This window comes from Protopterus annectens, chromosome 5.part0, assembly GCF_019279795.1.
Source record: "Protopterus annectens isolate FY-2018-M chromosome 5.part0, PAN1.0, whole genome shotgun sequence".
In the NCBI taxonomy this organism is placed as follows: domain Eukaryota; kingdom Metazoa; phylum Chordata; order Ceratodontiformes; family Protopteridae; genus Protopterus; species Protopterus annectens.
This window is the reverse complement of record NC_056735.1, coordinates 323,649,451-323,675,324: the sequence shown is the minus strand read 5'-3', so window position 1 is coordinate 323,675,324 and position 25,874 is coordinate 323,649,451. Positions and strand designations below refer to the sequence as shown.

Here is a 25,874-nt window from a genome sequence, read left to right as displayed (position 1 = left end):
TGGGATACATGATATCCTTACATAATTTCATATATTGAAGTTTGTTGTGAACTTGACTAATGTTCTCAAGATTTCCTGGTTACGGTTTTACCCAGGTACCCTACAAATATGTAATACATCTACAAATGAGGGACTTCTACTAGTATCGGGACTTGTTAGAAAACAAAAGACTGTTTTCCAAAACAAGTTCTACCTGAGGAAGTTCATCAGGTTTCTAAGCAAGGGCCTCTAGTATTAGTGAATGCTTTCTCCATCCTTTGGAACCAGGCCTTTCTGTTCATAGGTGTTTACTAGGCAAATTATAGCCACTACCCCACTTCCTAGATCCTATCTGCTTTCATCTGGGATAATTCCACCCACCCCTATTTTACTACCTACATTTAATAGCACCTATTAGCTTTCATCTGGCATTCTCCCATCCCCCCTTCCAGTACCTTTACCTCACCACTCTATCTTCTGGTGTTGCATTACCAGGTAAAACAGTTCCTTCACTCACTAGCTGAATCACATATAATGATATACTCCTCTTTACTACCCCTCTTGTTCACACCCCTCTTGTTCACACCATACCTACTTACCTTGTATGAAAACCAGTTTCTTACGGGATTTCAGGTCCCAAAAGGCCATACTATCACCCCAGCTGTAAATCCTTCCACCTTCAACCATACTTACAGTACCAGATCCTATCCAACATCTTGTTCAGTCTATCAACATCTCAACCCCAGGCACATTAGCCCTAGATCCAAACACTACCACAAACTAATAAACAAATCCCTGAAGTTCATCACCAAGTATAGACTCAACCTAACACTTGGTGGTGATATTCACCCCAACCCTGGCCCACTCACTTCAGATACACATACTCCCTCTACTTGTAATCTAAGCTACAAACCTACAATTAATAGGCCAACTAACTCTCTCCTAGTCTGTCATCTCAATATTAGAAGCATTAATAACAAGGTACATGAATTGCATGCACTTCTGGATGTCCACTCCCCTGAGATTCTCTGTTTATCTGAAACCTGGTTAAAACCTAACACTAAAGACAATGAAGTGTTACCACCTGGGTACAACATACACAGGCTGGATCATGCTTCGTGGAAGGGGGGTGGGGTAGCTGTACTCTATAAATCTGAGTTGAATGTCACCATAGATGTAATACAACCTCTTCAGATTAATAACTGAAATTCTTGCCACCAAATTGCAACTTAATAAAAATAAATGCATTAATATCATCTGTATGAACATTCCCCCAGGTAACAATATATCTACATTTGAAGATATCCTGCACTGGTTATCATGTCACTACCCCCAAGAAACCCTACTACTTGGAGACTTTAACATAGACTGGGGTGGGGCACCTGTTCCTTAGAATCCCCAACCACCCATATTAACCTGCATGCATTTACACAAATCATATCCACCCCTACCAGGATAGGTAAACCCAACCAAAAATAAAGTATACTTGACTGGGTACTCAAACATTCACCCCCAACTGTACACCTCTGGTACCCTCCTTAATGGCCTAAGCTATCACCTTCTCACATATGTAATTAAGCACAAAACCATTAATTCCCAACAACCCTTACTCAGAAAGGTTAGAAACACTAAAAACGTTGACCCTGCCAAATTCCAACAAGAACTAAACTCATGTAATTGGTCTATTCCAAAACTCCTCCCCTTAGAGGAAGCAGTAGCATACTTTAACAACAAATTCCTTGAGATCCTTGATTTGCATGCACCTGTTCGTTCAAAGAGAACCAAGGCAAAAACTGCGCCATGGCTTTCTATAGAGTCTAAACTCAAAATTACCCTTAGAAACAAAGCATGAGCTTTATGGCGTTCTTCTAAAGACCCTCAATATCACATTAAATACAGGCAATCCAGGAACGAAACCAAAAATACAATTTTACAAGACAAAAAACAATACTACTGTAATTTACAGACAGTAAATCAAAACAACCCTCAGAAGTTTTGGGCAGGTTTAAATAATCTACTACATCCTGGACAAACTTCAACCCCAATCCCTGCTGCTACTATTGATAAAACCCCTGAAGATGTTTCTGATAGTTTTAACCAATTCTTTACTGAGACAATTCAAGCCCTAGCTAGCCAACTACCTCCTAGCTCCCCTGGTCCTGAAAGTAGCACCCCTAGAAACCTACTCATGTTCAGCTTCCAACCAGTCGCCACTTCACTTATCCGTACCTTGATCAACAAATTAAAACCCACTACACTTTCTGCTGATCAACTCCCTGCAGAGTACCTACAAAAATCAGCTGATGCTATTGCTTACCCCGTCTCAATACTAATCAATCGAACCATAGTAGAAGCTAAAATTCCCACCATCTGGAAAATATCCTATGTAATCCCATTTCACAAAGGAGGCAGCTCTACTGAATTCTCCAATTATAGGCCAATAGCTATACTCTCTCCACTTGCAAAGATTATGGAAAAATGTATTCATAGACAACTCATGCACCACCTAATCCAAAATAGCCTTATGGCAGACACTCAGCATGGCTTCCGTCCTCATCACAGCACTACTTCAGCCCTCCTAGCCTTTACCAACACCATAAACCATAATCGCAACAATAATTATATATCCTCAGCCCTCTTTTTGGATCTTTCCAAGGCATTCGATATGGCTGATCACCAACTTTTAATCCACACCCTGCAAACATTCTGTCTAGATACTGGAGCCCTCCAATGGTTTCAATCCTACCTGAATGGTCGACAGCAGGCGGTCCTCTGGCAGAACAAACTCTCTAACCTTCTACCTAACACCCTCGGAGTACCACAAGGCTCTATACTAGGGCCCTTGCTGTTCTCCATCTTCATTAACGACCTTTATACTGTCATCCCAAAAGTCAGCTGTATCCAATATGCTGATGACTCTACTCTGATTTGCTCAGCCACATCTCCAGTAGAGTTATGGTCAGCTACCCAGACCACCTTTAATACAATAGAAAACTGGCTTTCTGAACATCGCCTGATCCTAAATCCCAAAAACTAAAATGCTGTTATTTTCACCAACACGTAGGTCTACCGCTTTCACCTTTACCATAAAATCAAATGATGGCACAATAATCTCCCCTGACCCATCTACAAAACTATTAGGTGTCATCATAGACAATCTAAAATTTGACCTACATGTTAACCAAACTATCAAAACCATCAATAAAAAACTAGGGTCACTTTACAGAATAAAAGCCTTCCTAACCCCTCCAGCTAAAATTGCCATAGCTCGCTCTCACCTTCTTTCAACCCTTCTGTATGCATCCCCTCTACTCTCGAATTTGAAACTCTCAATTTGCTACAACCACATTGCCAGGTTTGCCACTGGGCTGCCTTTTAGGACACATCATTGCATCAATCTAAATCAGCTTGGTTGGCTTGAACTACCTAGCCTAATCCAGTATAACCAACTGATTATGGCCTATAAAATCCTCTATAATCCGGACAATACTCCTGCACTTAAAAATATTATCACCCCCTATAACAATCCTAGACTGCTTCGATCTTCTAACAAACTACTAATTCAGACTATCAAAATTAATAACACAGCCGGGGATTCTCTCTTTGCAAACTCTGTAAGTAGATCCTGGAACTCTCTTCCAGCTGATATTACCTTACTTTCCACCTTAGGTCAATTTAAAACTAGACTCAAACATTTGTCACTTAACTGGCTATGTCAATGTATCAAGCCTGGCTAACTCGAATGTGTAAAAATCTGTTAACCAGTTTACTGTGTAATTTAATTTAATCCCGACTTGTGCTCAGGACTAACTGTAACCTGTGGAACTTGTTTAATTTGCTTACTTATGTAATCTCTGTAAATAGTCTGTTTGTAATATGCAATGCTGGTATTATGTAATGCTGTATCTGCTTACCCTTGGAGCTTTTCTCCCCGGGCCTCCGCTGAAAATGGACATGCATCCAGTCGGACTATCCCGGTCAACAAATGTAAAATAAATAAACTACCACAAGGGCCTTTTTATGCCTAGCCATGCATACCATATCTCTGAAAAGTTCTCATACTCTTCATAAGTGTAAGCAGGATCTTGGAAGATGAACCAGTTACAGGCCGTCTGTCTATTAGAAACATAAGTGCGAAACCAGAGATGAATTTACTCTTCCCCAGCCAGTTGTCCAAGTTGCACTTGAATTGGGTTAGGGAGGAACTCTCCTTCACATGGGTTTGAGCCTGTTCCAGAGGAGGGATGGCCTGTGGGATACATAGTTGTCTCTCCAGCAGGTCCTACATATTTCACAGACAAGGTTTAAGTCTTTAGAATTGGTAATTCTGGTGCTGTTTGTTTTGCAGATATGAAGGGGGGTCCATTGGGGTGGGGTCTGCTAATGTCTTGTAAGCCAGGCATAGATCTCCCCTCACCAGCCTATAGGAGACAAAATTCAGGGAATAGGGCCTTGAGGCGATCTGCATAGGACATGTTATTTGTCGGTATCACCCCTTCCTGGAAAGCATTTGTCTCGATGGGGGATTCTGTGTGATAAAAAGAATGCTCTACTTATCCTCCCTTATTACATATTTTCATACTCATTCCCTTGTTATTTTGCTGAGCCAGCCATTCCCCAAACCCCACCCTGTAGACAATCCATGATAGGGCCTCTAAAATTCAGAGAAAGCTGGGTAGGAACCAACAATGCAGCAGTGATCCCTGTATTCTGACCTCATAATTAGGACCACTATTGCAGTAGAATGCATATCCATGAAAATCATACTAAAACAAGTTATCCATCTCCAAGGGCAGGTGGTACATACAGCAACCATGCACAACAGCAACTGTAAACCCTGTCCTACTTCTAGACTACTGTATATCAGTTTGCACTGCTTAAATGTGTAGAGTTTTCCAGAAGCTTCTAAGTAAATACTTCAAACAAGAAATTCCTCAGGAAGCTTGGTGCCAACTTCCCTGGTAGCATGAGATGAAATTTCCTCAATGTTGTAACAGAAGGTGATGCAATTCACAAGCTATAAAGATGATGTTTGCCTGGAGACTGGATTGCCAGGTTTAACTATCATGTATGCTGCAAATAGATGAATGGTCTGTCTTGCCTTTTTAGTTGCAGACAAAGTAATGTTGTCTAACATTCAGAAAATGTAATATCCTTTCTAATTTATTATACGCAGAGCAAAACAACATAGGTATATCCCATGGTTCAATGCCAGGTTTTAAACAACCTTAAGCATAAAAGAAGGACTGGTCACAAGGCTTACCCTATCCTAAAGAAAGGTCTGCATAGCTACTTAGGAGTAAGAATTTGGAACTGCATTATCCTTACAGCTGAGGTAACTAACCAGAAATAGACTTCAATGACAAAAACTTGATGGGTACAGTGGCACTTGGTTTGGAGGGGATGCAGTTCTCCAGCATAAAATTCTGTTTCCACTAGGGTGGAACAGGTTTTTTTTTTTTTAGGTGGTCAGAGGTGCACTCCTTTTCAGAAATAGCTATACTATACAGCAGGACAGTAACATTTCCAGGAAAGGCAAGCTGCAAGAGCAGGCAAATGTGTTGTAATGGATACACAGCATAAGTAATGCTGAAGACAATGTATTCATTACTGCAAAATCATGGGTTCTGAAGCTTCTAGTGATGTCTTGACTTGAGGCACACCAAAAGGAGACCCTTCTAATACAGTGTTTCCTGGCCTCCTTTACCTCTTCTGAAAAAAAAACTATCCCTGAATTAAACCAGACTACCATCATCTGTGCCACCAGTCAGAGTCTGGTCAGGTCTGAGCGCAGTAACAACCATCTTCCTTGGTAAGAAGGGTACAGAACTAGGGAGTGGAGGAGGACTGGGCCAACCTGCTCAGCTGAAATATGGAGAACTACAGATGTCTTCACTATAGAGAAGCTGCTAGAATGTATTTGGCTTGATCCATCTTTACTTTTAACAGGACTCTCAGATCAAAAGAAAAGGAAGAAAGGCATACAAAGGACCTGGCACCATCCATGGAATGGAGGAAGGAGATGACTGCCTTATACTCCTACAGTGATATCCAGTACAAAACCTTTTGCTCACAGTTCTGAGGCAAAATTCCAAGACTAACCCCTCCCAGTGTGTGTGTGTGTGTGTGTGTGTGTGTGTGTGTGTGTGTGTGTGTGTGTGTGTGTGTGTGTGTGAGTGAGTGTGAGAGAGAGAAAGTGAGGAAACTCCAATGTCCTGTTCCCATTTACAAATACTATATGGATAGGGATAAGCAAATTTACAGTGCTTAAAACTGCGGAAGAGAGTCTTGACGGCCAGTATTCTAAAACTGGTTAGCACGAAATGCAGAATGGTTCTCTAGAGACATTCCTCTTTTGGAACTAGGAAAAGCCTCGACTAGAATCCCTTTCAGTGGAATCCTATCAATAAGAATTCGATAATTCTATGTTTTGCAACTTCCTCCTTGTCTTGAAGGGGTGAGACACATTTCCAGGAAGGGCACTATTTTGTAGATTAAAGTACACAATTTTCCTGACCAGTTTTGTCTCATGAGAAACCAGTTTGCTCAAATGAGAAAGCCTACCTCCAAAACTATGCCACAGAACTTTTTCTTAAAGGAAAACTGTTTTACGGTGTCACTCAATATTGGCCTTTCTGACAGGGAGCATAAATTCTTCTTCTCCCACTGGACAGTGATTAGGGCTTAACCTGTCAATCCCTCTAGAACTTGGTTACCCCTTCCATTACTTTCCCTACTACACTTACAAGCCCATGGATTGAGGATTGGGATTATTAGATGTGCTGATCTGTTCTTTACCAAATATCTGACAACTCACCTTACTGGAATCTTCTGCTAAACGGAGGACAAAGAATGGCAGTATGGCATCTGCTAGTTCTTTCATGTGTTTTGCTGACAATGAGATTCAATTTCAAATCATTGAGAAGTTTTAAGACCATAAAAGTGTTAATTTCTGCCTCAGTTATGGCTAAATCCATCCATCCAGATCCCTTTTTCCCATTTCTCCCACATGGAGTCGGGGTGTCTCAGCAGTGATTATCATCTGAAGCAAAGGTTCATATCACCAGGTGGGCTAGCGCTGCCGTGGTTGCTCTTCCATGCCACACACTTGAACTTACACCTATGGCCCATCTAGTGTGTGTAATCCAACTACTACATTGTCTTTGCAGTGTGGGAGGAAACCACAGTATCCACCACATGAACACAGGGAGGGGGTATGTAAACTATACAGAAGGCATCTCAGCAGAGAATCAAACCAGAGAACCTCTTGATGGGAGACGAAAACGCTATCTGCTGCGCCACTCTGCCAACCAAGTTACTCCCAAATGATCACCCACAAAATTACATATTTTGCACTGATTCTGGCATTACTTGAATAATTAAACTCACCTTTCTTATGTTTCATTTCAGTGTTAAGCCTCATCTTTAAACAGCTTTTCTGAATCATTTTGTGTGGCATCACTTACTCATTAAATGTATTCTTTTATCGTTTATCGCCAGTGCCGACATGGTTTGTCATATTTGTATTTACTTTAGCTTTTCTGAATCTACCTATTTAATATAGCAATTTGTCTTTTCATGTAAACGTCTACTTTGTCCTTCCTAAAAGAAAAATGCTTACTCTGTTTAGTACTGTACCAGTTTCTCTCTTAAATCCCAGATGTTATCCTCCTAGTATCTACTTCTGGCTTTATCTTGGGTATCCATCTTGAGGACACTATAAAAATGATAAGGCTTTTTGGAGGTTTGGGGGTTAAGAGCTGGGATTAGTTAGGTGCCCTCAAATGCATTGCAAAGGCCTGAATTACAAATGAACAGTCACAGGCCTCAGCTCAATCAAGTTAAGTAACACCAAATATCACATTTGGGAGTCAGGCATCTCCCTAACATCTCAAAGAAACTGCTTCTGCAATAGTTTCACAGAAATGTAATATACTACAAAAAGAGCTCCTTCAAACAATGTAAGGTCTCCTTAAAATACAGGCTCTTCAGTGGAAACACTTGAGCTATTGAGTTACCTGTACCATAGCCAAAACAGGAGTGGATTTGGTCTGAGATAGCCAGACCTTACTCCTTCGCCAAATAAAAAAAAGTTACACTCATTTCTTTCTTTGATGGCAAGTCAAAAGTGTAAGAGTCTGACGCATGTGAAAAGTAGCCAGTGCAAGGCAACTGCATACTCACCAAATAACTCCCTACAATTAAAATAAATAAATAAAAATAATTCACAGCCACATATACCAATAGGGTGGGCATTAAGCAGTCAGCACAACAGAAAGCTTCAAAGGAATGGGAAAATGCTCAACATTTATATTTTTTTATTCAAGTAAACTCACAAGACACTTTTCAGGAGTAATCCAGCAGCACTGACTAAGATTCATTCAGAGTCACACAATGGGCAAATGGAGACTGAGGGACAAACTATACACAGCAACATGTTTGTTAGCAGCTCATAGCCTTAAACCTCTGTGCTAACTACCACACACAGGATAGTGCTAAACCTGCCTCTTTAGGGTGCTCCATCAAAATTAGAGTGCTCTCTGGCAGATGGCAAGACTTGATCCCAACTAGAGAAAATTCACGCTCAGGTGTTGAGTGGTACCCTTCATGGACATCTGGGGTCAAGGGTCTGCCTATGGTGCAGTCTAAAAAGTACTCAAGGCCTGAATGCACTACACTCAAACGGACTTGTTTCTACTGTTCAATAAAAATCAACCTGAACTAAAAGGAATAAATTAAAGAAATTCTGCAACTTTCCATTCAACCAATGCTTCACTAGGCCACTCTGAGTTCTGCTCCAACAGTTTGGAATTTAAGACATCAGTTGCAATATAAACAGCTCTTTCCCTGTAGCACATGATCTCTCCATTGTATCATGAAATATATCTAGACACAGCTGTCATTCATGGTTAACAGAACTGATGTCATATCATTAGCCTAGAAAATTAACAGCCAGTAATACAGTTGTTGGATGACAACAGATTCCACATTTGCATAACTACTCTACGAAGCAAGTTACAATCCTGTTGCTCCCCATTTATTAACATGTCATGTCAGTGGCAATTTCTGTGTCCATTTGAAAAATGTCAGCATTGAGGAAATTTCTGAATGCAGGGTTCAAGAAAAACCACCAGAATTTAAGTTCTTGCACAAGTCCAGCTGAAAAGGAGACAATGTTCCACAAACTATTTAGATCTTCATATATGCGCCTTGCACTCTATTTTTTGCATCTATTGTCAGTACCTTCAAATGGCAAGGAGGAATTCACTGCCCGGATTACATCTGTGGCTGCAGATACACTCATTTGGATTCCCCTTGATTAGAAATGGAATTAATGAAACTTCCCAATTCCAAAAAATCTCAGCTAACGTTTAATAAAAAAACAGAGTGGAACACAGAGGTTATGCAATATTAATTAACCAACATAGAATTTATTATTACTCAAGCTTTCAGACTAAAGGGAGTCCATTAAGAGTTAGCTTGCTGATGTTTTATAGTGCCTTAACATCCACGTGTGTGGGTGTGGTCTGCAACATAATAAAACTAAGTTACAGCCACCCACAAAGCATATGTTGGTCCAAAAAGTAGTACGTCACCTCTGTGCTGCAGTGTTTGCGTTTTCCATTTCTGGACCAGCAGAACACATCTTAATTTTTTCTACCATCTTAGCTAATACCTTCATTGGCAGATGCATAAAAGCACATCTTGATAATGACTTGTTCTTATTCCAGTGCAAGTTGAGACATTAGCCCCACAGGGTTGTCCATTAAAAAAAAAAATCACTGAATTCTTACCACTCTTTATATGCAGATAAGCCGTGCAGAAAAATCTCTGAGAACCAGGAATGAGATGACTCATGCAACTGATGCTGATAGAGATTGTTTAAATAAAATTATGTAATACTTTCCTCACTTCTAAATCAAACCCTTTCTTTCTACAATGAAAATGTGAACTACAAGACAATAAGATTGTGAAAGTGCAAGGGCAGACCCACTGCAACCACTCTTGCTCTGAAATAAAAAAAAAAAAAAAAAACAATCTAACCACAGCACGATCGATAAAAGAGGAAGACGGAGGCTCTACAATGGTCATTCTGAACCATGGCAATGATGTTAATGAAGCTAATAGCAAAAGTACCTGGACTCAAGGATCACAGGGTTCATGAAAAAAGTTCTGAATCTTAATCAATAAAAGGGAGTTGCATGAAAGCACTTAATTTCTTTGCATTCTGTCACATTACCATGACTTGCCACCTAATACTGTTTTAACCTCAACAGATGCTAATCATTTACACTGCATCATACAAGGGTAGCACCGTACCCCTTCTCAAATACTTGTACAAAATGCAGACCATACCATTATTCCAGATACATTGGGACAACTTACAGAATTTATTCTGATATAACTAACTTAAACAAAAAACATTACATTCAGAATACATTCTGTAATGGGCACTAGAATGGCTCCACAATGTGTTAACTTCATGGCAAACCTAGAAGAGGAATTTTTACCACACTGCACACATCAACCACTCTTTCCCTGCTACTTCTTCATAATTTGCACATACAGCATTGACTTCCCAAGTAATTCTACCACAGAAGCTGTAGAACCCATCCTATCTATTGACCTCTCCTTGAAGCACTTAACTTCAAGTGCAGACTTCCGTGACACTAAGGGTACTATACACAATGGGACATTACACTTGAGTTTATAGGAAATTAATAGGGATGAATATATGCAAAGCAGTAATAATCCCAGACATGAATGCAATTTACAGTCAAACACTTCAATATCACCACATTTGCACTGCTCAGGAAGAAAAACACAGTTGGCATAAATGAAGCAAGCCTTACTTGCTCAGACTCACTCAGCCAGGGCGTATGCCAGGACAGTAGGCAGTAACATCTACCAAGAGCAGCTGCTTTGGTATAAAGACAGGACCACCTGTGACAGAGATTCACTAGTAATAACTTATGATTCAGAACTTTGAAAAATCAAAACAGCAAAAAGAACTACCTGAAGAGTACCCCACCAATGGACACTGTCCAGGAAAACATCTCTGTGAAGCATCCACCTGTAATGATCTCCCCTTGACATGCTCAGGTTGTCTGCCACAACACTGCTCTGAGGAAATACAGACTATTGGAAGAATCAATTTACAGCAAATGGCAAAATCCCATGTTAGAAGGGCTAGCCTGCAAAGATGGCAAGACTTGGCTCCTCTCCCTGAAAGAAGGAACTTTTAGAAAAGTGTAGAGAAAGGTGAGGTCTACAATGGGCCTCCAAAAGACCACCTTCATGGGGACCAAAAGCATCCTGGAGTAGAAACCTGTGCAAGCAGCCACTGGCTGAACAGTATCTTGAGCAAAGAGGTCCTGAACAGGAGGGGAATGAAGCAATTAGTAAGGATGGCTTGAGAACCTGAAAAGGGAGGAAGGGATTTCCATACCATGAAATTGTCAAACAGAAGCTGACTTGTCTAGAAAGGAAGACTTTTGTCCCCTGGAATCACGAGTAGGTTTCTCAGAAAAACAAAATTAGGTATTTTACCCTTTAAATGCAGTTTATGATACTCATGCACAAAAGGTGGCTTAGAGGAGTGATTCTTCTGATATTTAGGTATGGACGAGAGGAACATTTATTTAAGGTCTTGCAAGACCTTCTTTGTCTTACAGGGCTTTATAAAGATTTGCAGCAGCAGAAACAAATTGCGTATCTAAAGAAGAGTCCAATAATTTTGCCTTCACATCATCTGGTTGAGATTCCAGCCTAAGCCAGGAATACCTCCTACTAAACAACCCTGATCCTGCCACCCTAGATTAAGCATCAGCAATATAATAGCTGCATTTGATGTAATGACAAGCTACTTCAGAAGTGTAATTTAGCAAAGAAAGGGCAGAAGCCTCAGAATCAGACTCAGGCATGTCCATCAACACAACCCCCAGACTAGCAAGAAGAGCAAGACATACCTAGGGATTTATGTTTGGTAACTGATTACCCTGAAAGCTAAGGTAGCAGAAGTTACTATCCTTGTCTGAAGGTTAAGAGCTTGGAAGAGGCAAGCAGCTTAGTAAGTTTGCCAGTTGAAAGGGAAATCACAGAAGGATTGAGGAGGAGTTCTTACACAAGAATATTTGAGGCTCCAGGACTTTATAGAACCTGCCTGTTTTTTCAGGAGTAGGAGACCGACTCAGGGGCTTGGGAAGCAGATATTAAAGTGTATAGAATAACTTTCAAAAGAGAAGTAACTGCAAAAGGTCTGAAAGAATCCACATGTAAAAGATCACAGTATCTCTTTCAGATGTCAGACACCTGTGAGCTTTTCCAATAAAAATGTTCCATCCTTTGAAGAACTTTCTTTTGAAGACACCATTATTAAATCAGGGGAGACAGTATTCTCTTCACAGACCCTAAAGCAAGAGTAGAATGAATCTGGGAGGAATAAGCTAAAGATTCCTGGGTCTTTTACAGGGATGGAAGGAGTAGGAAAACCAACAAGAGGGGATAATTGAAAAATCCTGAGGAAACTTAAGGCATAAGGGCCTTAAAAAGACCTTGGGTTAAGTTTTGCCACCCATATTGGGAGTCTTTAGTAGCAGCAGCCACATGTCTAGTTTTTGTTTCTTCCTCACAGGAACTTCAGCCCTTAAAAAGTTAGGAGGTTCTGAAACTTGCCTTACCTCTATAAGGGAATCAAATAATTCTTACCTTACAAGTATGTGTCAACCCACCCCCCACCCCTACAGAAATTACCAGCCATGGTTCCCCCCTTATCATCCACAATGGACATCTGCTCAGCCTCAGGGGATGTGCAAATGTAATGCCCCTGATGGCCTTAAACATAGTCACGACAGTGGGTGCAGGTGTCGGAACCGGATGATCCTCGGGTTTTTCATCTGACCTTACAGAGATGTCTGACAGAGGCTTGACAGCTGAAATCTCCAGTTGTGACTTCTTTTTTGAAGTGGGCTGGATGCCCAAGGTGGACAGATTTAGAAGCCATGGTCTCTTGACAAGACTGACTTCAACTCCTGATTCTCTAAACAGGCAAAGGAAAGATAGGTGGCTGCACAGTGTCTTTGGAAGCATAGAAGAAAGCATAGCACTTACCGAATCATATTGGTAAGAATGGACAATCTTTTTAGCAAGACTACTTTGCCCCTTTTTCTCAGTCTCTAGTTAGCCATTATATAAATGATTGTGAAATTTGTCACAGTATTGCACCCTCTGTGAAGACCAAGTCTTTTGCATTACCACCAACTTGGGGGACCCTCTGTAAACATTCAATTGGACTTTGCTCAAATACCACAATGTGCTACATTCCAGCATATAGTGGTCATTTGTGTCTTTTCTGCATGGGTGGAAGCTTATCCATGTGCTGTGTGATGCTGAAACTGTAATAAAGAAATTGCTATGGGACTTTTATTTCTCGATTTGGGGTACCTCATACTATTAACTCAGAAAGAGGCACTCTTTTTAAATTTCTCTAAGCAGCTGCAGTCCCTAGTGTTTTGAGCTCCCATTGTCTGTACATTGTGACTACATAGTGGGTCCAGTTTGTTCCCCTCCCTATACTTGAGAGCACAGACACTCCAAAAAATTATTAACTTCAGAAAACTTTTGGACTACTAGTTGATCACCTTCACAGCTTCTTTGCTTCTATCCAGTCTCTGTACATCATGACTACATAGTGGGTCTGGTTTGTTCCCCTCCCCATACTTGAGAGCACAGACATTCCAAAACATTATAACTTTCAGAAAACCTTTGGACTACTAGTTGATCACCTCCACAGCCTCTCTGCTTCTATCCAGGTGCTTATAATGGCTATTTTCAACTACACTTCACTGAACTTTGCCTTGTAATCCTTTCAGTAGCACCAGCTACTGCTTTGTTAAGCAAACTGGTATTTGTAGTGCCTTTTGGTTGAGCTCTGTATCAGTACCGACAGCTGCACTATATCCCCTCGCCATGACTCCCAAGTTACTTACTTTTTTCTCTCTTCCCCTACCATAGTGTTTAAATTAAGCTGCATGTAAAATTAATTTAACTCCCCCCTCCCCATATTGTTGGTTACACTCCTTCCTTGTTAAAAGTCTATCTAGTAGAGCATCTCCCAAGTCTAAATTCTCCTAATTTCTGCCTGCTTCTTTTGACTTTTGTATTTCTCCAAATTTCTGCCCGTTCCTTTTGACTCTAGGACTCGCTCATATTTTACTTGCCTATCCGCCTGTTCCAAAGTCTCTGATTGCTTTTGTAGACTTTACTTTGCATGCATTCCCTGGTCAGGTATGATTACACTGTATTATTTGCCATCCCCTCACACCTGAATGTTATTGACCCTCCCCCTTTAACCTGTAAGAGTTTTTTTAAACCCTGGGAGCCATCTTTAAATTTCTCTAAGCGGCTGTAGTCCCTGGTGTTGTGAGCTCCCATGTAAGCACTCACATTTCGCTTTCTTTTAATTGTTTTTGTTTTTTTATTTGGCAATAACATTCCCCCACCCCCAAGAATTTTCGTTTTATTACAATCAATGTCCAAAGCCTTAGAAATAAAATTCCCATTTAGCCTTTTTTTACTGCTCTATTTGACACTGTAAACATTTATCAAACTATCATCTTATAGCAATAGTGGCTGGAATGCGCTTGTTTTCAGTGTACTGCATGTAATTGTTTCACATGCTACTACTACTGCTTTACTTAAGTGAATATTATCCTTGTCATAGATATTGTTAATGTTCTGCTGGCATTCTCTTACTTGCATTTAGTTCGACTTCTGAGGCCTAACACTGTGTCAGGGGCTGCACGTGGGTTTTTAAACTGAACCCGTGCATTCCGTTCTTATATTGCTTTTGTTTTCTGTTCCTGTTAAGACCAGGCCTATATATGTATAAACCAAGTTACTTGGCTGCATGTAGTTTTACAGTTAGTGTTTCTATTTTTATTCTACAGTCAATTTACATATTTTTACTGTTTTTGTATAAACTGGAATTATTAGTTTTCTGTGTTTATCTGCAATCTGTCTACTGAATGTACCTGAGGTATAACTGAATTATTAGAATGTTACTGCTAAGTAATTCTGCTGCCTAGTGTTTGCTATACAACCTGAAAGACATTGATATTAGGTTTCACTTAGGTTGTCTACCTCCTTTATTACAATTTCTTCATCTATTTTCCTTTAGTGTTTGTACATCACGACTGCATAGTGGGTCTGGTTTCTTCCCCCTCCCCTTACTTAACACTCCAAAAAAATGATAAACTCCAGAAAACTTTTGGAATAGTAGTTGATCACCTCCACAGCCTCGCTGCTTCTATCCAGGTGCTTACAACGGCTATTTTCAACTACACTCCACTGAATTTTGTTTAGTAATCCTTTTCAGTAGCACTAGCTATTGCTTTGTTAAGCAGACAGGTATTTGTAGTGCCTTTTGGTTCGGTACTGACAGCTGCACTGTACCCCCCCATGACTTCCAAGCTATTCTTACTTATTTTCTCTCTTCCCCTACCATAGTGTTTAAATTAGCCTGCATGTAAACTTATTTTAACTCCCCCTCCCCATATTGTTAGTTACACTCTTTCCTTGTTAAAAGTCAATCTACAACCTACTTAACTGTACCAAAGGCACATACTCCCTAGACAATTGTTGAAACTTTGACTTGTACTTCCATAGCAAGCTCTTAATCCCCCTTACTGTCTTATTTCTACTACCTCCTTCTGCTCTTGTAGGCCCCCCACATCCATCGATACAACTCAAATTGGCTTACTTGTCCACATCTTTTACCTTTCACAGAACTATACTACAAAACAGTCCGATTGCCACATTACTGATTGATTTTTTTTGTTTAAATGCTCCTTAACTGCCGTTCTTGATGTGGCCCCGCTCCGTTCACCCTCGCTAACGCTCGGGCTCACTCTCCTCCCCTACCCTGCCACCATTTTCCACTCATCCCAACTACCTCTACATTTATTCTATCCATAACTCCTCCCACTCCGCCGGAGCATTCAATCTCCTACACAACTTCCCAACCCCTCCCAATCTCAACTAAACCTACTCACACTACGTCTCAGACTTCAATACACTCTCTTAACCTAATAATCATCATCACTCTACTTTCAATTCTTTCCTATCTTACCCCCTCATACTTCTTCACAACATGCACCACACTTCTACACTTTATCTTCACACTATACATCAAACTTCATACACACTACCTATCCATCTTTCTCTTCTATAGCCCATGAGCTCTACTTTTCAAACACTACCCTCTTATTTAATTTCAGAGCAATTTCCATCCTACCCCATCCTCTTCTCCCTCACCCCCACCCATCCAAATACACCATTCATCATCACCTGTACTCACCCTCTAACAAACTATATCAGACAATACTAGACAGGTTCTCACTCTCTCTCTCCGGGGACATCCACCTCTACCAACGCCACACCCAACTCTCATCTCCATCTACCACATTCCCCCACCCCCAAGAATTTTCGTTTTATTACAATCAATGTCCAAAGCCTTAGAAATAAAATTCCCATTCTCCACGCTTGGCTGTCCCATAACCAACCTGACATTGTTGCCATCAGAGACCTGGCTTAATTCTAATATAAAAAGTAATGAAATTCTTCCACCAGGCTACCAAACACTATGCTCTGACAGACCCAACAAAAAGGTGGTGGAGTAGCTATACTCTACTCCTGTTCCTACACTGTTACTCCCTACACCAATCCCATTCCTAAATTTGCCAATTCTGAACTCTGTACTGCCCTCCTTAAACTCAACAAACACAAATCTATAATCATTGCTGCATTGCTGCCCTCTATATTCCTCCAGACATCATCATCCCTATACTTGAAGACATACTCTCCTGGTTTTCAACTATCATCAAAAACGAAACTGTTATTTTAAGTGACGTAAACAAACTGGGCCATGATAAACTCTGAATCCCCCTCCTTAAATATCAACCTCTACAACTACACCCAATTAATAAACTCTCCTACCAGGCTAAACAAAGGTGGTACCATCATTGACTGGATCTTATAGTGTCTCATCCTAACCTTACCTAAGATACTGGCACCTTTCCTGACTCTCTCAGCGACCACCTGCCTGCATTTGCTGACAGTCACTCCTCTCCCCCTCAAAAGCTACACCACTATGTACAATCTCGGAACCTCTCCAATTTCAACCCACAAATATTCATAGACTGCCTAAACGTAACAGATTGGTCACCCTTAAAAACCTTGCTTCTTGATGATGCCGTTGATTACTTTAATAAAACCTTCCTGAACCTTCTTAACAACCTTGCTCCACTAAAAACTAAGAGTTAAAACTTCATCCTCCCCTTAGTTAACCAAAGAAACTAAACAAATCATGCACCTAAGATGCAAAAAGTGGAAACCTTACCATAAAAATAAATTACCCCATGTCCTAACAGAAGTCAAACAACTCCGTAACACTGCAAAAAAGCTAACAATCAGGGATCGAAAATCATACTACAATAAACTTCCATCAGAAAACTTATCCAACCCAAGAAAATTCTGGGACTCTATCTCCTCCCTTCTCCACCCATGCAATAAGGATAATCCATCCCCCTAACCTAAACCTTACTGATTTAGAAAATGCGTCTAACTTCAATACCTTCTTCATAAAATCCATAGCTAAACTCACCACCAGCTTCTCTCACCATGCTCAGCCTCCCCCCTCAACTAACCCCTCTACACCTCCACACAATCTGACTAACCCTACTCCTACTTTCAGCTTCACTCCTGTCTCTATAAGCAAAATAAAGAAGCTCCTCCTTCAACTCAAACCATGCTCCCCTGCCCCAGATAACCTATCCACAACTTTCCTCAAATTGTCTGCAGACAGCATTGCCCAACCCATCTCTATCTTAATAAACCGATCCATACTAGAATCATACATCCCCTCACTATGGAGACATGCCTTTATCATTCCACTCCATAAAGGAGGCAAAAATACTAACACTTCTAATTTCCAGCCCATAGTCATTCTATCCCCACTATCAAAAATCATGGAGAAATGTATTAAATCTCAGATGATGTCCTATATGACCCAAAACAACCTTCTAACCCCTACACAACATGGTTTCCATCCTGGGCATATTACCATCACTGCCCTCCTCTCCTTTCTAGACTCCATAAACCTTGCTCATAACTCTGGCAAAATAGTTTCTACTCTGTTCCTTGACCTCTCCAAAGCCTTTGAAACAGTTTCTCACCCCTTACTATTATCCCAACTCTCCTCTCTCAACCCCCCCCCCCCATCACCTGGTTCACCAGCTACCTCTCTGAAAGACAGCAAGGCATCAAATGGAAAAACTCACTCACTCCCTTTCTATACACCCCTAAGGAAGTTCCCCAGGGTTCCGTCCTAGACCCCCCTCTTTAACATCTTCATTAATAACTTCTACCAGTCTCTCTCCAATACCACACTAATTCAATATGCTGACAATTCAACCATTATTTGTACAGCAGACACCCCCTCCAACCTACTTCTCAAAACTCAGTTAGCCTTCTCTAATACAGAATCGTGGATGCATAGTAATCACCTCGCCTTAAATGCCAATAAAACAAAGTTAATGATCTTCGCCCCATCCAGAAAAACCAATACAGGCAAAAACTCTTACAGTGATGCTCAGAATAACAGCTCCATAGAAATATCACATACCAAACTGCTCAGTGTCATAATTGATGAAAATCTAAAATTTGACATCCATATCCAAACCAATATAAAAACTCACCAAAAACTAGGTCTCCTGTATAGACACAATCATTATCTTACCCCCTCCACCAGACACACCCTTACCTCTACTTACCTTCTTCCCTCTCTTATGTATGGCACCCCCTCCCAATTCACTAATCTTCAGCTAGGCTTGCAGGCCAAGTTGGAAGCCTGTTACAATAAAATCTCCAAATTTGCCACCAATTCCAGAAACTCAACGCACTACACTCTCTCTTCTCCACTCACTGAAATGGCTTGAACTTCCTAACTACCTCAAACTCCTTAGATTTACTACTGCTCACAAGCTCATATTCAAACCCTCTAGTTGTCCTTCTCTGTCCATCTCTTTAACCCCCTACATTCCCAACCGCTCTCTAAGATCAGAAAACCACAATCTTCTAAACATATATAAGCCTAGTCAACCCCCTGGCCACCTACTATTATCCTGCTCCCTAGCTAAACTCTGGAATTCTCACCCTACCACCCTTTGAAATACTCAGAGCCACTCAAACTTCAAAACTCTTTTCGGGGGGGGGGGGGTGTGGCTAGGATGTAGACTGGTTGGCAGCATCTTTTCTCAGCTCTGCACTCAAAAGATATTTCTGACAGGAATTTGTAAAAACTAGATATTGTAGACAAACCTATTTTATTGAATTACGTCTACTAATATCACTAGAAGTCTACAGTGCAAAAAATTTGGCTTTAAACATTATTTTTCCTGTCAAAAACAATTAGGAAGGTATCTGAATCTACTGAAAATGAGCTTTTCTAAGCATACCACACAGGACCAGACGATGAAAAAGGAGATACAGTCTTTATTAAATGCTATACAAGACTTGTCAGTGAAATTTGACAAAATGAATACCAAACTGGACACTTTTGAGGAGAGATCTACAAAAAGTACAGTTTTGTACCTACCATAAATGTAGATGTTCGAGGATCCACATTGCTGCAGTCCTAACCATTGGGTAGTCCGCTGTCCAGTCGGCCCGAATACCAAAGTATATGGCTGACGTCGGTCAAGGCGCATTAGACTGATGTCAGGACGCCAGGGTACTAATGCGCATGACCGACGTCATATCCTCAGTCTTTTCTTGCCCCAGATGTCAGAAGACCCTAAAAAGACAAGGCCCAAACCAAAAAACCAAAAAAAAACCCTGCACCAAACATATATACAATATATACAAATGTACAAGAGTATATCCTAACCCACACCACCACCCCTAAACACAGAGGGAAGGAGGGAGTAATTGGACTGCAGCAATGTGGATCCTCGAACATCTACATTTATGGTAGGTACAAAACTGTACTATGTTCTTCATTCCACATTGCTGCAGTCCTAACCATTGGGTAGAATCCCAAAGCAGAGTTAAGGGAGGCTGGCAAATCAGAAGGAAGCAGGAGCTGTCAACATGCCTTGCAAAATAGCTGTGGCAAAACCAGCCCTAGATTTAGAGTAGAGAGGAAGATGGTAATGCTTAGAGAAAGTATGCACTGAACTCCAAGTAGCTGCCTCCAAAATATCCTTAGTTGCCACCCCCCTTAGAAATGCTGTTGAAGTGGCAGTAGCCCTAGTGGAATGAGGCCTAATCCCAGCTGGAATCTCCTTGCCATGATGGGAATAACAAAATGAAATGCAAAACCCAATCCACTTAGAAATAGTTTGCTTAGACACAGGCTTGCCCTGAGAACTCGAAGCAAAAGAAATAAACAACTGCTGAGACTGCCTGAAATCCTTAGTCCTGCTTAAATAATAACGCAACTGCCTATGTACATCTAAAGTGTGCAAAATCTTTTCCCCCTTATTTTGGGGATCTGCATAGAAAGTAGGCAAATGAATAGTTTGGTTTAAAGCCACACTAGAAACCACCTTAGGCATAAAGGAAGGATTAGTACGTAATGATACCCTATCCTTATGGAAAATCAAAAAAGGCTCTACTGCCATAAGGGCCTGCAACTCAGAAACCCTTCTTGCAGAAGTAATAGCCAACAAAAAAGCAGTCTTCCATGACAAGTATTTCAATTCAGCAGTAGCCGCAGGTTCAAAAGGTTGTAGAGTAAGTTTTTCCAACACAAAATTGAGATCCCAAGCAGGAGTAGGAGCTCTATGTGGGGGTCTTATATTCTTTGCCCCTCTAAGAAACTGCTTGAACAAAGGATGCGAAAACAATGGTGGGTCACAATCATAGTGAGCTGAAATTGCTGCAGCATGAATCTTAATGGAAGAGAAGGACAAACCTTTGTCCAATAACTCAGTAAGATATTGAAGAGCCACACTCAAATTAGGCTCAGAAATCTCCAAATTCTTTGCTGCACTCCAAAGTAAAAATCTCTTCCATTTCTCTGCGTACACTTTCCTTGTACTAGGTCTTCTGGCTTCCATAATCACATTTAAAACTTGTTGAGGAAGTTGAGACCTGCTGTGTTTCAGAACAGAATATGCCAGGCTGTTAGATGAAGAGAGTGAAGCTTGACATTGAGCAGGCGACCGTCCTTCTGAGATAACAGATGTGGAATCAAAGGCAAAGGCCATGGAGGCTTCCTTACCAGACTCCTTAGTAGTGGGTACCAGTGTTGCCGAGGCCAATCTGGAGCTATTAAAATCATCCTTGGCTTGTCTTGTCTGACCTTTAGGAGCACCTTTGGAAGAAGAGGCAGAGGTGGAAAGGCATACACATGAAGATTTTCCCAACTGAAAGAAAGAGCATCCACTTTCCAAGCTGTGTGATGAAACCCCTTTGTGCAAAACTTTGGCAGCTGGTGGTTTAGTGGAGAAGCGAACAGATCTATGTCTGGAGTTCCCCATGACACTGTCAATTTCTGAAATACATGAAGATCCAGTTTCCACTCGTGGGGATCCATGATTTGTCTGCTTAACACATCTGCTAAGGAGTTCTGTGCTCGGCAGAAACCTTGCCTGAAGAGTTAGTTGCAAGCTGAGCGCAGTTTCCCATAAAATCATTGCTTGCCTGCATAGAGGATAAGAATGTGTTCCCCTTGTTTGTTGATGTACCACATGACAGTTGTGTTGTCTGTTAGAATCAACACCTGCCCTGGAAGAAGTAACTCCTTGAAAGCCATTAATGCAAACTGGACTGCTAACATCTCCTTCATGTTGATATGTAGATGCTGAAGTCTGGCAGGCCACTTGTCTTGTATCCACTTTCCATTTAGATGAGCTCCCCAAGCAATGTCCGAGGCATCTGTCGTTAAAATCTGACTCGCCTCTGGCCGGGTCACAGAGAGTCCCTTGTTTAGGTGACATTCCTGAGCCCACCACAAAAATTCTTTTGAATGCAAGGTATTATTTGAATGACAGTGTCCAAATCCTGGCAGTGCTGTGTCCATACATTTTTGAGATACCATTGTAGCTTCCTCATATGCAGTTTGGCATTGGGAAGCACCAGAATACAAGATGCCATGAACCCTAAGGCTTGAAGGACTGTCCTTGCAGTCAGCCCGGACTGAAGAGATAGTTGATGGAAGTAACTGGAAAGATTCTTTTGTTTGTCCGGGGTTAAAAGGCCCACTGGGCTGCTGTATTCAGTCTCACACCCAGAAAACACATGTCTTGAGAGGGTACTAGACTGGACTTTATTTCGTTCACAGAATTCCCTAGGCATCTTAGCACTGCTATGACATATTCCAAATGCTGTAGAAGGTCTTCCTTTTCTTGAGCCAGAATCAGGCAGTCGTCCAAATAAGGATAGATTTGAATTCCTTTTAGCCTGAAGTAAGCTATCACTGGAGCCAGAACCTTTGTGAATACTCTGGGCGCAGTAGATAAGCCAAAGGGCAATGCAGAGAACTGATAATGAGAAGTTCCAGCTCGAAAACGCAGATACTTTCTGCAACTTAGTCTTATAGGCACATGAAGGTAAGCTTCCTTGAGATCTAAAGTTACCATCCAGTGATCTTTGCCCAGCAGAGGTAAAAGCTGTTGTAACGTCAACATTTTGAACTTGGGAATGTCCAGATAAGTGTTGAGGATAGATAAATCCAAAATTGGTCTCCACGTGTTCCCCTTCTTTGGTACTAGGAACAGGCGAGAATAAAATCCTAGGCCCCTTTCTGGTACAGGGACTGGCTGAATGGCCCCTATTTGGAGTAACAGAGAAATTTGCTTGTGAGCCTCTTTCCTTTGTGGAGGAGGAACGTCTGGCATGCCTTTGAAAGCGGGCAAGGTATGGAAATAAAACCTGTAACCGTGGTGAATGATATCCAAAACCCATCTGTCTTGAGTAATTAAATCCCAATTTTCTTTGAAAAGAGACAGTCTTCCTCCCAAAGGAGCTGCCAGACGAGAATGTACTGGCAGCTGAAAAGGCAGGTCATTGGGTCTGTTTACGAAAGGACTGACCCCTGCCCTCACCAGAAGCCTGAGCAGGAGAACTCCCTGTTCTAGGCCTAAAAGAACCTTGAGCTCTGCCCCTACCACGTCTAGACCTACCCCTAGACTGGGAATCATAAGCAGGATATGTCCATCCCTTAGTAGGCCAATTTCTGCTAAACTTCGGAGGCTGCACCTGCAAAAAATCTTTAACAGTCTGCATAGATTTAGCCTTGTCCTCCATTTTCTTTAAAACTGCTTCCACAGGCGAACCAAACAAAACATCAGACTGTAAAGGAGCATCCAAAATCCTTGTCTTAACATGCTCAGCTAAATTCTGATCCCTCAACCAAGCGTGCCTGCGAAGAACAGAACCAGTGGCAGCCACCCTCGAGGAGGCCTGCACAGCATCAAAACCACACTGCAAAGAATGCTTACCCACTTGTTCAGACACATGAACTAAATCCAGCAACTCTTTACACTCAATACCTTCCGCCAGAGCATCCACCTTAGATTTCAATTGTGAAAGGAGATAATTTTGATATTTTAGCATGTGAAACTGACAATTCAACGCCCTCATGGCTAAAGTGGAAGAAGTATACACTTTCTTTCCCCATCTATCCAAAGCCCTTGCCTCTTTATCAGAGGGAACAGGATTTTTAACACCCGAGGCCTTAACACCCTTAGGCCCCTGAGAAACAATTTCTGGGTCTGCCCTAGGACTCTTAAAAGATACTTATGAGCTTCAGGCACCCTATAGTACCTATCAGGTTTAACAGGGGCAGGAGGCAAAGAATCAGGGTTCAGGGAAGCCTCTGCAAAAACATCTTCCACCACATTCAACACAGGAGGTATAGCTAAGGGCCTATGCTGGGGTAAAAACAAGAATTCCCTAAGCCTCTTCCTGGAATCAGAGAAATCTTGGCCTTCCCATTTAAAATGCTCCCTCATGGAATGCAGAGTCTCTGAAAATGAAAAATCCTCAGGAGGAGAAGCTGAAGGAGTGGAATCATCCACATCAGAATCAGAATAATGAGGATACTCCTGCAAGTCTTCAGCCGAAGACTCAGAAGCCTCTGAACAGTGTTCAAAACTCTCAAACTCAGGCTCTACCCTAGGCCTCTTATCAGGAGGGGGCATAGAACCTCTAATCATAGTAATCAAATCCTCTGCCATTTTAAGCATATGTTTCTTAGGTACAGAACCTGAAGTGCTAGGAGAAGCCCCCACTGAAGCTAAACTTGGCCTACCTCTCAAAGAAGTCTTGGAAACAGAAGGAGAGGCTCTAACTACCTTAGGAAGAGAGGGAAGAATAGTTACCTGAGAAGCCCCCTCAGCCTGGCCTACCTCCTGAGAGGGCACATCCTGTAACAGTAAAGTCTCTGCCTGAGACTCCACAGAAACTCCTGGCAAAACTTCTGGCTCCACTGAGCCTTCTAAAGAACCGACGTCCGGGACTGCCGGTTCTTCAACCCTAGGCTTTGCTGCTTTGTCCTTGCGCTTTTTGGACGAAGCGGGCGTCGGAGCATCCAACGGCATTTTATAATTACAACGCTTCCCAAACACTAACCTGGCACAGTCTAACCTTCTCTTAATAGTGCGTTTGTTAAATCTAGCACAAGAGCGGCATCCAACAACGCCGTGCTCAGGCCCTAAACAAGGTATACACAAAGTATGGTAATCCCTATGAGGTATCTGTTTCCCACAAGAAATACAGTTATTCACTTTTTCTGACATCCGGTTAAATACTGAGGCAAGAAAAACCAAAATGTTCTAACGGGTACTTAGCCAACTTTGATTCGGTCTAAAACTCCGACTTCGGAAAATTTCAGAACGCCAACCTGCACTCGCAAAACTGCTTCTGCATCGGACCATGCGGCAAAAAAGACTGAGGATATGACGTCGGTCATGCGCATTAGTACCCTGACGTCCTGACATCAGTCTAATGCGCCTTGACCGACGTCAGCCATATACTTTGGTATTCGGGCCGACTGGACAGCGGACTACCCAATGGTTAGGACTGCAGCAATGTGGAATGAAGAACATCAAATACAGTAACTACAAGAAATAATGACGCAACAGAAGTCTCAAATAGCTGACATAGAGAGATCCTTAAATGATACTGAGGGCAGACTCTCAGAACAAGATCTTCAGCTACATTTTTTATCACAACAAAATGCTTCATTACAAAATAAAATAGAGGATCTAGAGAACAGGTCCAGACGAAATAACCTCCACATCTATGGGCTACCAGAGAAAACAGAGGGAGATAACATGGTGACTTTCCTTACTACCTGGTTACCAGAAGTTTTAAAATTGCCTGAAGCTCTTTCTTATGGAATTGAAAGAGCCCACAGATCCTTAAGAGCTGCTTCATCAACCATCAAATCAAAAAATCACCCGAGATCAATAATAGTAAAGTTTTTTTCATCACAGGACAAGGAACTTATTTTAAAAACAGCATGGTGAACTTCTCCAGTTAAATACAAAGACAACATAATCAGATTTGATAATGATTATTCTGTTGGAGTTATAACTGCAAGAAAAGAATGTCTCCCTCTGATAAAGGAATTGAAAAAAAGACAACTTAAAGTCCACTTGCTGTTCCCTGCAAGAATAAAAATATTTTTTACTGAAGGTCCTAAAACTTTTGACACTCTGCAAGCAACAGTTTCTTATCTTTCAGCTAATAAAACCTTGGACAATGTGGAAGAAATGGATTTCTCCCAATTTGGGGTTAAGCGTCACTTAGAAAAAAATGAATGGAGCACTGCTGACAAGAAGAAGAAGAAACGATAAAAGACATATGAAAAACACAAACATTATTGT

General features: G+C 41.3%; 1 protein-coding gene across 1 annotated transcript in view; it reads right to left on the bottom strand.

Moving 5' to 3' along the window:
- Positions 1–25,874, bottom strand: part of POLA1 (DNA polymerase alpha 1, catalytic subunit) — a 3,104,727-nt gene that overhangs the window by 1,987,188 nt on the left and 1,091,665 nt on the right. The gene's annotated exons all lie outside the window — the stretch shown is intronic.